Source organism: Myotis davidii, unplaced genomic scaffold (assembly GCF_000327345.1).
Source record: "Myotis davidii unplaced genomic scaffold, ASM32734v1 scaffold293, whole genome shotgun sequence".
Taxonomy (NCBI): domain Eukaryota; kingdom Metazoa; phylum Chordata; class Mammalia; order Chiroptera; family Vespertilionidae; genus Myotis; species Myotis davidii.
In genome coordinates this window covers 1,991,098-2,007,471 of record NW_006285115.1, presented here as the reverse complement: position 1 = coordinate 2,007,471, position 16,374 = coordinate 1,991,098, and positions in this window count along the sequence as shown.

The window sequence follows — 16,374 nt, the reverse complement described above, 5'->3', positions numbered from 1 at the left end:
GCATGAAAAATTTCATATTGTAGTAAGTAGAAGAAAAAAAAATAACTGACCCTGAAAAATAATTTCAAATTAAGATACAAGACACTGAAAGAGAGACAAAATTATCTCACAGATCAGCTAAAGCTAATCCTATTTCTCATATGTTTTATGCTTCAGCAAAATAAATGAAAAATAAAGTACAAAATTGAAAGTCAAATAGAAATAACAACATTGAATATCATGACCAAGAGCCTAATCCAGCCGTGGGCAAACTACGGCCCGCGGGCCGGATCTGGCCCGTTTGAAATGAATAAAACTAAAAAAAAAAAATAGACCGTACCCTTTTATGTAATGATGTTTACTTTGAATTTACATTAGTTCACACAAACACTCCATCCATGCTTTTGTTCCGGCCCTCCGGTCCAATTTAAGAACCCATTGTGACCATACCCTTTTATGTAATGATGTTTACTTTGAATTTATATTAGTTCACACAAACACTCCATCATGCTTTTGTTCCGGCCCTCCCGTCCAGTTTAAGAACCCATTGTGGCCCTCGAGTCAAAAAGTTTGCCCACCCCTGGAATCTTTCGTATGAGAAAAGTTAGAGAAAATTAACTAGAAAATAATTCAGGTTGTAGAGATTAGAAAGAACAAGTCACAATCTTATGCTTCACACGTGTTGTCTGGGGTTCCGAAGGCAGGAGATGCAACCTAAGAAAGGTCCCAATATAATTGACTTGTCATCCAGTGGCTTTTACCACACGGGAGGCTCAGCATTAGTCTCCTTTGCCTATAGGTTGGTCCTTCCGAAGTAGCAATAAAAAGCCTGGCACTGGTCAATGAGAATCACTGTCATTAGGCCCATATATAGTCTCCATATGCCACCATGACTCCTCTGTTCTTGAGTCCATTATATTAATTCATAAGTGAATGTTAACTCTGCTGACATGTCATCTTAGTCACACCTCATTTCTTTGTCTCCCACCTGGAACAATTCAATTCTCAACAAGTTGTTCACAAAAAAAAAAAAAAAAAAAAAAATGTCTCAGTTATCAAACCAAACTTCGGTTTTCAAACTGACAACCCTTTCAAGCTGGTACCTCAGTGTGACAAAAAAAAACATCTCTCAGGCAACGAACAGAGGAGAGAATGCTTTTGTTGCTGGGGAAATCAACTATAAGCATGATTTTAAAACATAAAGAGATCATTCCAGAGCGCTAATGCTGCTAAGGGTGTAATGCTCACAGGCAACTGAAGAGGTAGAAAAACTCTCCTTGATTTGGATAAAAGAAATGCAGGTAGCCAGGGACAGCCATTTCAGGGGCAGTGGTATATGAACGGGCAAAATGCTGCATGCTAACATGAAAGAGACCCCTGGACCCGGTGCGGAAGACGATTTGTTTAAGGCTAGTGGGGGGGAGGGGTGGTTCAATACATTTAAGAAATGTTTAAGCATAAATTAAACAGTACATTAGACATGTCTTGTATATAAGAAAGGTTAAGGCAAAGAATCATTTGGGGGTTTAGAATGGATGAATTCAATTCACATGATTTCCAATGGGACAAAATTATTCCGTTTTTTAACAAATCGCTTCTTGAACAACCTTCCTGACTGAATTAAATCGAGAACTAAGGTTCCACTGTATTTGGTTGTTCAGTGTCTCTTTCATTATGGAAGCTTTGTGGTGAGAATTAATAATTAATGAAAAAAATCTTCCCATTTCATGCTTATTCCCACATTGACATACCTCTACCCAGATCTTCGTATCGTCAGCTTTCCAGAATATTTCCTTCCAGAACCCTGAACAGATGATTACACCATCAGCCACTGCTTAGGGATCAGTGTTTTTGTTTTTGTTTTTCCTTCAGCCTACTTTTTTTTGTTGTTAATCCTCATCTGAGGATATTTTTTCCATTGAATTCATAGAATTTTAGACAGAATCAGAAGGGACGGGGAGAGACAGAGGGAGAGAAACATCCATGTGAGAGAGATACATGGATAGGTTGCCTCCTGCAGGCGATGGAGCCTGCCAGCCCTTGACTGGAATTGAATCTGGGACCTGTAAGTTCGCGGACTGTTATTGCCTCCTACTGGCCAAACACCTGAACAGCCATAGGCTAATTCCCCAATTCTGACAATGGACTCTGTATCAAACCCTGACCCTTTGAAGTGTATATCTCTGCCTTGCCTCAGGACAAGTTGTGTTAATAAAAAGCATAGGGTTCAGCTATTTTTTTTCATACAAAGTATATTACCAAGTGTCCTGTTTGCATCAACAATCTTCCTCTACTGTCTTTTCAAGCCTCCTTGAGCATGGCCACAATGAAGCCACTGTCCATTTTTATCTGGCAGATACACTCATGCACCAACCTATGGATTTTTCTCCTTCTTCAGCTAGTTGTCCAGCACCTTCTGATGGCGGTAAGTGTGAGCTAGGGTAGGGGTGAGTATAAGTTTTCTGTGACTGATGTGACAAATGACCACAGACTTGGTTGCTTTAAACAACGGAAATGTATTCCCTCACAGTATGCGATGCCAGAGTCCAAAGTCAATTTCATTAGGATGAAATGTGTTTCCAGTCCTTCATTTGCTGAGAATTGGAATGTACAATGCAAAGAAAGTTATATTGAAAGTTTACTTCTATAATGCTCATTTCCACCTATGCTCACTAGTCGGGTTATAGTCAGAGTGAGGCATAAAGGCAGAGAAAGTACAAATGGAAAAGCAAGTATCAAATTAGGCTAGTTTTCTAGGAGCACAATTCTGTGTGCTTTATTCAATAGTAGCTTATTGAGAGTATGCTACTTAAAGAAAGTTACAGTCCTAAGTCAAAGGACACACAAAGGTGAGTAACATACATCACAAACCTAAGGAAGTTATTGTAATTTACTATATATCATGGGATAATGAGTAATAAGTAATGGTTCCTGATGTTTTGAATGATCCTGAGAACTCTAATTTTTAAGCAGACATCTAAAACACCATGATAGAACAGAAATTCTGCCAAGTTCTCTCTATGCACATGCTATAAAGTTAGTTTGCCATTAGCCATGCACAACTTTCACGCTACCATAGACTGCTCCTTACTTCAGAAGACAATGTATCTTAATAATAGTTCTGGACTTGGTGACCAAAATAGTGTGTGTGTGTGTGTGTGTGTGTGTGTGGAGAGAGAGAGAGAGAGAGAGAGAGAGAGAGAGAGAGAGAGAGAGAGAGAGAGAGAGAGAGAGAGAGAGAGAGAGAGAGAGAGAGAGAGAGAGAGAGAGAGAGAGAGAGAGAGAAAATAAAAAGGCAGTATCAGAGAGTCTTAAGAGAACATATCAGCCTCAATAATAAGTAACAAAGACTATTAGAAAAAAATGTTGAGTGAATCCAATTAGTTATTAGTAACTTGTTAGGGTCTGCAACTGAACAATAACTCAGAAAAATTCTTTTATGTATTTGTTTCCAAAGCACGATCATATTTTTTACTCTTTTTCATGTGGGTATATTTAAAACCAAACTAAATAATTTAGAACAATAAGAATAGTGTTATAAGTTTGATGCTCTTTTAATATTGCTAGTCACTTCCCACCAAGTAGAATATAAAAAAATAAGCAATGAATTATTGTAATGTTTTGTTGATAGTGATACTTGCTGAATAAGTTAAGTTAAGCATGTAATGTTGCTTCAGAGATATTTGGAATATATTTCCGGTAGCATTATCAAGATTTGCTTATTGCCATTTGAATTCATGAATTCATTTGCTCATTTATCATTCATTGAACAATTACTGACATCACAGTGCTAAAGAAGTCAGTCAAGCATGGAATTAAAGAAACTGCTAAAATCTTTATCTTTTAATAACTGGTAATAAGGAAACAAATAAATTCTTTAAATTATCTTCTATACAAGAACAAAACAGAAATTATATTAATAATATTCGCAGATGATGGGGTTGCTCTAAAGAATCTTGATTACATGCTTTGCATTTGTATACCATGAAGCCACATATGTGGCCTACTTCCTATAGCATACAAAGTACACAATCTACACAAATAGAAGACAAACATGCAAATTGATCATACCTTTGCTAAGCCTAAGCCAGGCCCACCAGCCAATCAGAGCGACTATATGCAAATTAACCCAACCAAGATGGCAGCCGGCAGCCACGGAGCTGGAGCAAGCAGGAGGCTTGGTTGCCCCAATGATGGAGAAAGCCAACTTTCTTCCTGGGGCAGGTGGGCTCTGAGTCCCACTCAAAGCAACAATGTTTCAATTACAGAAGGTAAATAACCCCCAGATACCGGCTTTCAGCCGGCCGTAGCCATGGAGCTGGAGTAAGCAGGAGGCTTGGGTTGCCCCTGGCGATGGAGGAACCTGGGGCAGCTGGCTCTAAGCTCCACTCAAAGCAACAAAGTTTCAATTATAGAAGGTAAATAAACCCCAGATACCTGCTTTCAGCTGGCCATGGCCACAGAGCTGGAGCCTTGGGTTGCCCCTGGCAATGGAGGAAGCCAAACCCTGGCCAGCTCTGAGCTCCACTCCAGGATACAAAGTTTCAATTATAGAAGGTAAATAAATCCCAGGAAAAACAAAAGAAAAAAAGAAGAAGCTGGGAGCTTCTGTCACTGGGGAGGCTTGGCCAGACTGAAAACGGCCCTCAGCCCCTCACCTAGGCTGGCCAGACACCCCAGTGAACACCCCCACCCTGAAGGGGTGTGATCAGCTGCAAACCTCCCTGAGAGCTCCCAGGCTGCCAGAGGGATGTCTAATTGCTAGCTTAGGCCCAATCCCTGGGGAGGAGGCCTAAGCCAGCAGGTAGTCATCCCCTGAAGGGTCCCAGACTGCTAGAGGGCACAGGCCGGGCTGAGGAACCACCCTTCCCCCGCATTACACAAATTTTTGTTCACTGGGCCTCTAGTTAATATAATAATAATCTAACATACCTAATATATGCTTAATATTTTATATGTTAACATTAACATTTGCATCAACTTTACACAATGGTTCTTGTCATTTATATTTAATATCCCCATTTTCAAATAAGATTCAAATTAAGCAAATCCAAGACCATGTATCTATTTCACTGCTGGAGGCAGGACTTAAACACAGGCCTAACCACAAAGTCTATATTCTTTTCAATATCCCATACTGCTTCCAACATGACTGAAATCATGTGTATTTATATGTGCGTACATATAAACAAGTATCTAATGTTTTTAGTTAATTCTTTCTATTTTGAGTATCTGAAAAAATAGTTCAAACAAAGCAAAATGTTCATCTGTAGCATGTCTTGTTTATTTCACATGTACATTAGGATTCCAAAGTTTCATCCTATTACAAATGAATTAAAATAAAAAATAATATTGAAATTCTTTTGTATGTGTTGACTGGTCTTCTTTATTTATTGTGAAATAAAAATGTCCAACAGCAAAATGGTGGCTGAAGTCTGCAGGAAACTTTACCAGCATCAGACCCTAAGGCTCGCCTCATAGGAGAAAGATATTGGTAACTTGGATGTTAGTCACCAGGATTCTGCCTTAACATCTATGAACAAGATGGCGTCTACTGCAATCTCCAAGCATTCCTGTTTTAGGATTTAGGAATTCACTGCCTTCTCTGATTAGAATATTCTTATCTCCAAAAGTATATCCAAAATTTGTTTCCTCATTTACTTCAGCTTCCTGCTCATGCCACCTTAGAGAGCCTTCAACTACCTTAAAATATCAAATCCCCTTTGTGACAAACTCTGGGATTCTCTATTCCCCTCAGTCTATATTATTTCATCCATAGCACATATACATTACAGGACATGTTTATATTTTTATTGTCTTATTATTTTCTTATTTCCCCTACATTAAAACAAGCTACAAAGCAGGCAATCCATTACTTTTCAATCTATTAAATTACTAACCTAAATATATCATTTTTTTTGGGGGGGGGGTCAACATCATTTTTTTTCTTTCATTTTCTTTTTATAACATTATCTGTTTCCTTTTTTAAAAATTTCTGTATTGATTAATTTATTACATATGTGTCCTTAACCCCCCATTACTTCCCCACTCATGCCTTCACCCCCCTATTATCTGTGTCCATTGGTTAGGCATATATGCATGCATACAAATCCTTTGGTTGATCTCTCCCCCTTCCTCCACCCTCCCCTACCTTCCCTCTGAGGTTTGATGTTCTGATCAATGATTCTCTATCTCAGGATCTGTTTTTGTTCATCAGTTTGTGTTGTTCATTACATTCCACAAATGAGTGAGATCATGTGATATTTAGCTTTCTCTGAATGGCTTATTTCACTTTTCTAGTTTTTTGGAATATATTCTTAGAAGTGGGATCACAGGGTCAAATGGAAGTTCCATTTTTAGTTTTTTGAGGAAACTCCATAATGTTCTCCACAGTGGCTGCACCAGTCTGCCTTCCCACCAGCAGTGCACGAGGGTTCCTTTTTCTCCACATCCTCGCCAGCACTCGTCGTTTGTTGGTTTGTTGATGATAGCCATTCTGACAGGTCTGAGATGGTATCACATTGTCGTTTTGATTTGCATCTCTTGGATGATTAGTGACTTTAGCAATTTTTATATGTCTCTTTGCCAAAAAAAGAAAAAATGGGCAACGGACCTAAATAAATATATCATAATTTTTAATTTTACTATTTATAATTATTAACTTTTAGGTTTTTTAACTCCCAAATAAAGTGGGTTTTTTTTGCAAATAATATATCTTTATGACACAAGTAAAATTTATCACAATTTAATATACACACATACACAATATAAGCACTGTGGTTTTCAACGTAACCTTACTTTTCTCACTTTTGAAAACTTGTTGTAAAAGTAGAAAATAAAGATGTAGCATTTTCTATAGCATGGAAACTTATCTTACCCTGAATATACTTTTTTTTCCAGATCACCCTAAAACAAATTGATTTTTTAAATTCTCTTCAAAAATGTGGAGAATATGTTCCTAATGGCATTATTATTTTATATTGGCACACTAATAAAATATTTATTTTCAAATAATAGTAACTTGATAATGACTAACATTAAATGAATTTTTATAAGAAACTATTAATTTTTATAATGTAAGAATAAATTATCAATGAATATACTAATGATTTATACAAGTGACAATTTGTTAAATTATTCCTCATTGCTGCATACTGCTATTCTTCTAATTTGTGTAAGTTAGAAATTGAATGAAACGAATAAGGAAATTCAAAACAGTGCATCATCCTAACAAAATCTCTAAGAAATAGATTTAAAACAAATAAACTGCTGTTTTATAACTCTACAATGTACTATAATGAAAATAACAGTAACAAGGTAATATTAATATTTTGTTCAGATGATGATTTTAATCAAATATATTGTCAACTAAATTTTGAAATATTTTCTGCCAAAGATTTCAGGCACAGTTCCTCTGTCTTTTTATCATTATTCATCAAATGTTTTCTTTTTCCTTCCTAATATTTTTTATTACTTTCAGTGAATTGAGTTCTCATCTGTCACATTTTCAATAAAATTGTGTTTACATAAAATATAATTTATAACATTAAAACTATCACCACCTGTTACACATAGCCACTAGCTCATTCTTTAAGTTCTTCTTAACGAATGTGTAAGAATTTATAAATATAGTTTTGTAACTAAAAAAAGAGCTAATGTGTTTTAAATAATCATGCTTAAATATAAAATTACAAACAGGATGTTGAAGTCAAAGTTCTCCACAGACACAAAACTAAGAGGATGTGTGTATATCTATATCTTTCATCTATCTATTTATCCATCTATCAAGAGACTTTTTTTTATAAGAAATTGAGGCAATTGTGGAGACTGGAAAGTTCAAAATCTGAAATGTAGGCTAGCAAGCTGGAGACCCAGGAAAAATTTGATGTTGCAACTCAAGTTCAAAGGCAGTCAGCTGGCAGAATTCCCTCTTCAGGAGAATTTAATCTTTTTCTTACGGCCTTCATCTCATTGGATGATGCCAACACAAATTATGAAGGACAATATTTTTACACAGTCTATTGATTTAAATGTTAGCCTCATCCAAAAATAAATATCTTCAAAGCAATATCCAGACATGTTTGACCAAATATCTGGGTTCTTTTGCCTAGCCAAGTTATTGACACATAACATTAACTATTGCACAGTGACAAAAAAATAGTTTTAAACTAAAAGGTGCTTGTGTTTCTCTTGATTGTTTTTCATACTTTTCCTACTGATTGGTATGACCTCTTTCTATAACTTTCTTCTGCATTTCTAGTCACCATTCAAAAACCAGGAGAAAAAAGATATGTGATCTCTACCAGAAAACTTTTCCAGATCACAAATTATTCATCATATTCCTATTGCCTGCCATTAGAAATAATACATTTTGATGTATATTATTGTTAAGATTTTTCATATATCTTCATCATTTATTGATTAAGAATATATTTTATCGCTTAAAGTATTACAAAGGGTATTACGTATGTGTCCTTTTTTTCCGCGCCCTTGACAATCCCCTGGCCTCCCCTACCCCCCAGTGTCTTATGTCCATTGGTTATGCTTATATGCATGCATACAAGTCCTTCGGTGGATCTCTTACCCCCCTCCCTCCTGCCCCCCAACCCTCCCTGGGGATTAAGAATATTTTTACTGAGCATCTAGCAAAAGTGAAACATGGCAAACCAAAGGTGAATAAGACGATCTTTCTTCCTCAAGGAGTTGACAATCAAGTGAGGGACAGAAGAAAATACACAGACTGTAATACAATATGCTATTGTAATGTGAGAGTATTTTGAAGAGCATAAAAAAGGAGCATATAAGTCAGCTGTATTGGTTTATGAAGGAATTACTTCTGCAAGAGGAGATTAAAGAAATGATTACAGATTTCCAAAGAGTGAGGCATCACACAGTACTAGAGAATCGATTCCGAAAGGGAAGTTAGATGCACTGTGACTGATACAGACAAGTGGCCTATTAAACTGAGGAGATGGAAATTGTCCTTTAAATCTGGCACCTAGTAGACCATTTTATGGGAGAATTAAAAGGAACTGATGTCACAATAAACTTCATGGAGACGTACATGAAAGGTAAAGTGAATAGCACTTATGAAAATGTTCCTTTGAACAGATTGGATGAGAATAATAATGGTAGGAAGAACATATTGTACTATAATAGTTTTCTTTATTGGGATGACATTGGTTAATAGAGTCATATAGGTTTCAAGTGTACATTACTATGAGATATGATCCGTTTATTGCATTGTGAGCTCACCACCCAAAGTCAAAACATCTTCTGTCACCATATATTTGGCCCTCTTTCCTTCTACTACTCCCCACCCCTTTCTCTGGTAAATTTTGGTTGCCTGTGTGAATCATCATACTGTTGTTTGTCTGTGTCTATAACTTAGAATGGCTATTATTAACAAAACAAGTATTGGAGAAGTTGTGGAGAAAAAGGAACCCTCACTTATCTCTGGTGAGAATTGTTACAAACACTATGGAAAATGGTAATTCAGTTCCTCAAAAAACTGAAAATAGAGTTACCTTATGACTCAGCAATTCCTCTTCTGGGTATCTCCCTGAAAAACTCAAAACATTTATTGGCAAAGATATATGCATCTCTATGTTCATTGCAGCATTATTCATGGTGGCCGAGACATGGAGATAAACCAAGTGTCCTTCGATGGAGGACTGGATAAAGAAGCTGTGGCACATATACACAATGGAATACTACTCAGCCATAAGAAAAGATGAAAGGCTGCCCTTTCAACAACATAGAGTAGGTTTTCATTTAAAGTGTACTTTGTAGATCTTAGATGACTTACAACATTCAGTAAAGAGAACTAAAGAGCTTCCTCAACTTCAGAAAAAAATAAGCTTTAAAAATGTTATTGTCATACATTTTTACAATTTGTAACATTATATGACTTTTATAACTTTGCAAAAATTTCACTGTGATTTTAATATTTGACTTTTGTTAGTTTTGCATGTGATAAAAGGATTGCATATACTGATATTCTAGTCTAAATATAGCTAACATTTGTTTAACAGGTGCATTTATTTGGACAAAATTTATTTTCACAAATTTTTATGTCAACAAGTTAACAATTGACAGCTCTATTGACATCTTTATTGTACTGTGTTAAATTACTAATGTCACAATATTCTGGCATGAAGGAATGTTTACTGAAAGCATAAATTATCAAAATTATAGATATGTATAATAATAAATATAGAATATCCATTTATTTAACATTTATTAAAATAATTATTACGTTCCTGTGTTTTTTTTTCTAATAAGAGTAAAGAGGAATCTAATAAGATGATAAAATGAGATTCTAGTTATACTGAGAAAAATTAATCTGCTACATTGAGGATTCACACAAACAACTAAAATTTAAAAGATGTCTAGACTTTATTGATTTTAGTAGATTGGTCACTTTTTTGCATCTAATTCTCACTGAATGGTCTTTTTTTAAATTGGGAAAAATTTATACATAGTGAAATTATTACATCTTATGTGTAATATTTGCTTGGTTTTCATATTTGTATGCAGCTATGTTACCTTACTCAAATCTCCATACCAAATATTTTTCTTATCTTAGAGAATTTCCTTCTGACTCTTCCTGTCATTCTTTACCTCCATAATAAACCAAATGTGCTTTTCATCATAAATTAGTTTCACCGGTTCTTGACCTTCATGTAAATGGAATCCTATATAATAAAAGGCTAATATGCAAATTGTCCCCTCAACCAGAAGTTTGAAAGTTTGGCCAGGGGGCAGGGCCGCCAGCCAACCCCCATGGCCCCTTCCCCCAGCCAGCCCCACCCCCATCAGCCCAATCAGGAAAGGCTGGCCGGATCCCACCCATGCACAAATTTGTGCACAGGGCCTCTAGTAATTCATATAAACAGAATGACCCAATTTTACCTACTGTTTAAAATGAATATGTTTTTGAGATCCATCTATATTGTGTGTGTCAGTAATTAATACTTTGTTATTGTTGAGAAAGATTTAATTGTTTGAAATGCCATATTTTTTGGTCAATTTTCCAGTTGATGGAAAATTTGTTAGTTACCCAGTTGATCAAAAATGTCTCAGTTATTTGCCTAGCCGGTGTTGCTCAGTGGCTGAGTGTTGACCTATGAACCAGGAGTTTAGGGTCCAGTTCCTGGTAAGGGCATATGTCCTGGTTGGAGGCAGCCAATCAATTATTCTCTCTCATGATTACAATATGTATCTATATGTATTCTATGAAATTAATAAAAATCTTTTTTTTTTTAAATTGTCAGCTATCCAGTTTGGTTGTATGGGTTTTGGTCCGTTATGAATGCCATTAATATAAATATATCAATATATATTTTTCTGAAAATAACTTTTCTTATCACCTGTATAAATAGAACTGGGTAAAATATACATGTATATCTAATTTTATGAAAAAAGTAATAAATAGTTTACAAGGTATTTGTAAAATTTTATTGCTCTCCAGCCAAGAACAAAAGTTACAGTAGTTCCACATCATCACAGACATTTGATTTTGCCAATAATTTTACTATTAATCATTTAGGTCATTTTCTAATTTTGAAATTTAATTTGATATCTATTTTCCTAGAGAACTAATACAATTGAGTAATGTCCATTTTTTAAGTGATGCCTACAGAGTTGCCTAAAGTTTTAATTCTGGTGAAGCATTAATGACATTTTTTTTTTTTATTTATGGGTAGTTTATTTTTTCTTGTCTAGAAATATTTTACTGGTTCAATGTTGTAAACATATTTTATACTTATTTATATTTTGAGTAAATTTCTATGTTTGATATAAGTAGATTTCATTTTTCCATATATTTATCCAGTTAGTCCTCTCCTATTTGCTGAAAAGACTCTCCTTTTCCTTTCAAATTCGGTCATTTTCATTTAGAAAATTAATTTATGCTGTATATTTGGATCAATTTCTGGTCTTTCTTTTCTATTTTGTTAATCATTATTTTGTTCTTCCATCAATACTACATTTTCCTGAATTATTGTAGCTTCGTAGTAAGCTTCAAAATCAGGCAGTAATAGAGTGCTTCCCCAACTTTTTTTATATGTAGCTATATGTAACCTATATAAATATTAATGTATATTAAATATATATAATTTTGGCTATTCTATTACTTTTTATTTCCATATTAATTTTATAATCAATTACCCATAATTTTTATCATCAAAGCCTTATTATTGATTTTGATTATACTGAATCTCTGGGGTAGGAAAAAATTGACATTTTCTCAAAGAGTCTAATAATGAAACTTCCAATCGAGCCACATAAAATATATATTTATTTAAAACCTCTTTGATTCCTTTGAACATTTTTATGTCTTTTTAGTTTAGCAAATGTGTACATTTTGCATTATTCATAAATGTTTAATGTTTTAAAAAGGTGTTTATGTTTTTTGTCTATTAGAACAACAAAAAGTAAATATTTTGAGTACAAAACTGATAATTTTATCCTTAGAAAAGGAAAAACAATGAAAACTACAAAGACTTTATTAAAAATGGCAGTCTTAGTACTGAAACCAGCTACACGTTTTATTGTTCCTAAAATGCTGTGTTATAACCTATTTAAAGAAACATTAGCTAGAGACAAAAATTCACCAAATTATACTAATCATTGACATATGACATTAAATGCATATATTTTGAAAGAGGAAACATAAGGTATTATGTGACCAAAGATGAAAGCAATAATCTATACTAATAAAAGGATAATATGCTAATTGGTCATGATGCCCTCACAGTCAGGACCAGATATGCTAATTATTCACGACCAATATGCAAATTGACCATCACTCCAACACACAAGATGGCCGCCCCCATGTGGTCAAAGATAGCCACCACAAGATGGACTGCAGAGGAGGGCAGTTAGGGGTGACCAGGCCTGCAGGGGAGGGCAGTTAGAGGAGACCAGGCCTGTAGGATATGGCCATTGGGGGGACCAGGCCTGCAGGGGAGGGCAGTTAGGGGCAACCAGGCCAGCAGGAGAGGGCAGTGGGGAGCGATCAGGCTGGTAGGAAAACAGTTAGGTGTAAATACGGCCCCTAAGTCTTCCTTCATGTTGCTTTAAAGGGGAGGAAATTAATCTGGAAAGTCTCTCCTTATACTTTTCCTGGGCAGTCGTTAAATATAATGAAAAGCAGGGGAGTAGGAAAGATTGAGGCTTTGGTTGAATTTGGTGATGTCCAAACAAGGCTAATATGCAAATCGACTGAACAGTGTAATGTCTGGTCATTATGATGCACACTGACCACAAGGGGGCAGGCTCTCAATGCAGGAGCTTCCCTCTGGTGGTCAATGTGCTCAGTCAGAAGCTCTGAGCTGGGTTCACGGCTGACGAGTGCATTGGTGGTGGCGGGAGCCTCTCCCAGAGGGGAGTGGGCCTAATCCTAGATTGGAGAGGGTGCAGGCTGAACTGAGGGTACCCCCCCGCAGGTGCATGAATTTTGTACACCAGGCCTCTAGTCCTATATAATAAAAGGCTAATATGCAAATCGACTGAACAGTGTAATGTCTGGTCATTATGATGCACACTGACCACAAGGGGGCAGGCTCTCAATGCAGGAGCTTCCCTCTGGTGGTCAATGTGCTCAGTCAGAAGCTCTGAGCTGGGTTCACGGCTGACGAGTGCATTGGTGGTGGCGGGAGCCTCTCCCAGAGGGGAGTGGGCCTAATCCATCAGTCAGACATCCCCTGAGGGTTCCCAGACTGGGAGAAGGCTCAGACAGGGCTGAGGGAACCCTCCGAGTGCATGAATTTCATGCACTGGGCCTCTAGTTTTTTATAATTAAATTAACTGATGACATATTGTGTGTGTGTGTGTGTATGTGTGCATGAATGAGCATGTGTGTGTAAATTACTCTATGACTGGTTACCAGAGTTTTAGGATATGGTAGTATAAAAAATGAGTTGGGATTAAAATTGATGGTTGTCCACCTGTGAGTACAGCAAGGAGAGTCAATCATGTTCAAATAGAATCCACACTCTGCTTTACTATAGTGAAAAAGTGGTCTTCAACAATATGCTGTCTGATCTTAATTTAGTGTTGACTAAGATAGTAAATTATAAGTTTGGTCAAATCTTAATCTGTAGGTCACAGCTTTTAAGAGTTCTGTGAGATATTTGATAACTACTAGGTATTTTATTATTTTATCCATACTAAAGTTAGGTAAAGGAAAGCTACGCTCATGAGTGTTGGCTGTTGCTGTTGTTTTTATTTATTCTTTGTTCTATATGTTAGTATTTACATATGATTAAATGCTATGATATTGATAAAATCTATAAAAAGAAAATTTTAAATTTAAATCATATGACTAAACTACAACAACTCTGTCATATGTATCATAAATTTAAATATTCAGATTATTTTACCTTAGGTAGAAATGTTAGGCTTCTTAATATTAAAAATGGTATTTTAGTATTTCTTAGAAAGGCTGAACTGGTACAAATGACATAATCATTGATAATTTGGCACTTCTTTACCACTTAAAATTTAATTTATGATTTGGAAAACAAATAGATACAATATCATTGATAAATTAATAACTATATTTTAAAATAAACTGTATTTTTCAGGGCTTTTAACCAAAAGTAATCATTTACTTTATACTACCAAAACATATTCAGTCTTTTAGATTTGAAAATGACTGCTCATGTGCTAGAGAACTGAACATATTCTATGTGTAATAAAAATAATACACTTTGACTCAGCTTTTCTAAAATTAAAGTCAAAACTGTAGGGCAAAGGTTCCAATATTTATAATTTAGATACATGAAAAAACTAAAATATTTATACTACCCAAGTTAGAGTTAATATTATTTTGTTATACCTATATTTATGAAATTTTTTTTATTAAAATAATTTTCTTTAGTTTATTAGCCAGAAGGCCACTTTTAACATTCTTATTATTTACTGTAAAATGTTTAGTGTTTAATTATTATCTTTACAAATCGCTGCTTATTTAAATATTATTCATGGACATTTTTATTTATCTATTACAAACTTTTGTAGAAATTTTTGTCTGTTAAAATATGATAGTTGACTCACTGTGTACAATCATTATTTTATTTAGGCTACCTCACTTATACATAAATGGCTTGACTTCAAAGTCAGAAAAAATAAGTTTTTTGTCCTATAGATTTATCCTTATGTGCCTTGTTGGGAATAGAAAGATTGTGACTCTAACAGATTCATTTCCAAGAAGCAATGTAAAGTACATTTTCTTTGACAAGTGAGAAATTTATTTATAATTGATGGATCTATATTCAAATATCTTAAATTGCCTGACAAAATTGTCAAACACTTCCTGCCATTTCACATGAATGATAATTATGATTAGGATAGTCTAATTTAGTATATATACCGAGTAAGCAGAAAAACATAACAAAGGTCAAAGTCAATGAATACTTTAAGCCAGTCATCAACAAGGTAAATATAGAGAGCTTGGAAAAGAGTTTAAAAACCATCAACTTCTTCATTCATTGAAATCTTTAATAATTTTTTTTTCATTCTCCTCCTCCTCCTGCTTCTTCTTCTCTTCTTCCTTTTTGTTAATCCTCACCAGAGGATATTTTTCCATTGTTTTTCCGGGAAAGTAGAAGGGATGGGTGAAACAGAAAGAGAGAAAAAAAAAAATCAATGTGGGAGAGACACATTGATTGGTTGCCTCCCCCATCCCCGACCAGGGTTGGAGCCTGCAACCAGGTACATGCTCTTGACCAGATGATCCTTTAGTCCCTGGGCTGGCGCTCTACCCATTGACTCAAATCAGAAATTTGTAGTCTGCTTTTGTGTCAAATCTCTGGTAGACTTTGAGAGTTGTACAAATGTTGCAAAATACTAGATAGAGAATATAGAAAAAAGAAGTGATTATAAGAGAAAGTGATTATAAGATAAAGATAACATATTTATATCAGTGAACATATTTACATTTAAAGATGTTGAGGGGTTGCTAAAGATAAGAGAAATATCTTATTGGTGTAATCCCCTGAGATTAGAATTCACCACAGATGGAGATGTAATGAATTTGTTTTTGAGATATTTTCTAGTGGATTTTATATTCTACTAGAGGCCCAGTGCATGAAATTTGTACAAGAAGGGGTATCCCTCAGCCTGGCCTGCACCTTCTCGCAATCCGGGACCCCTCAGGGGATGTCCGACTGCCGGTGTAAGCCCGATCCCACAGGGGATCAGGCCTACACCGGCAGTCGGACATCCCTCTCACAATCTGGGACTTACGGGGAGATGGTACAGGAGTCACTCCTGTACTGTTATTTATTTTAATGGCTCTAAAATAATTATTGGTGTCTAGGTCTTTTTATTTATAGGAAAGTTATGTAGTTAAGGATGAAATATAGTCATTAAATTACTTTTTTATAC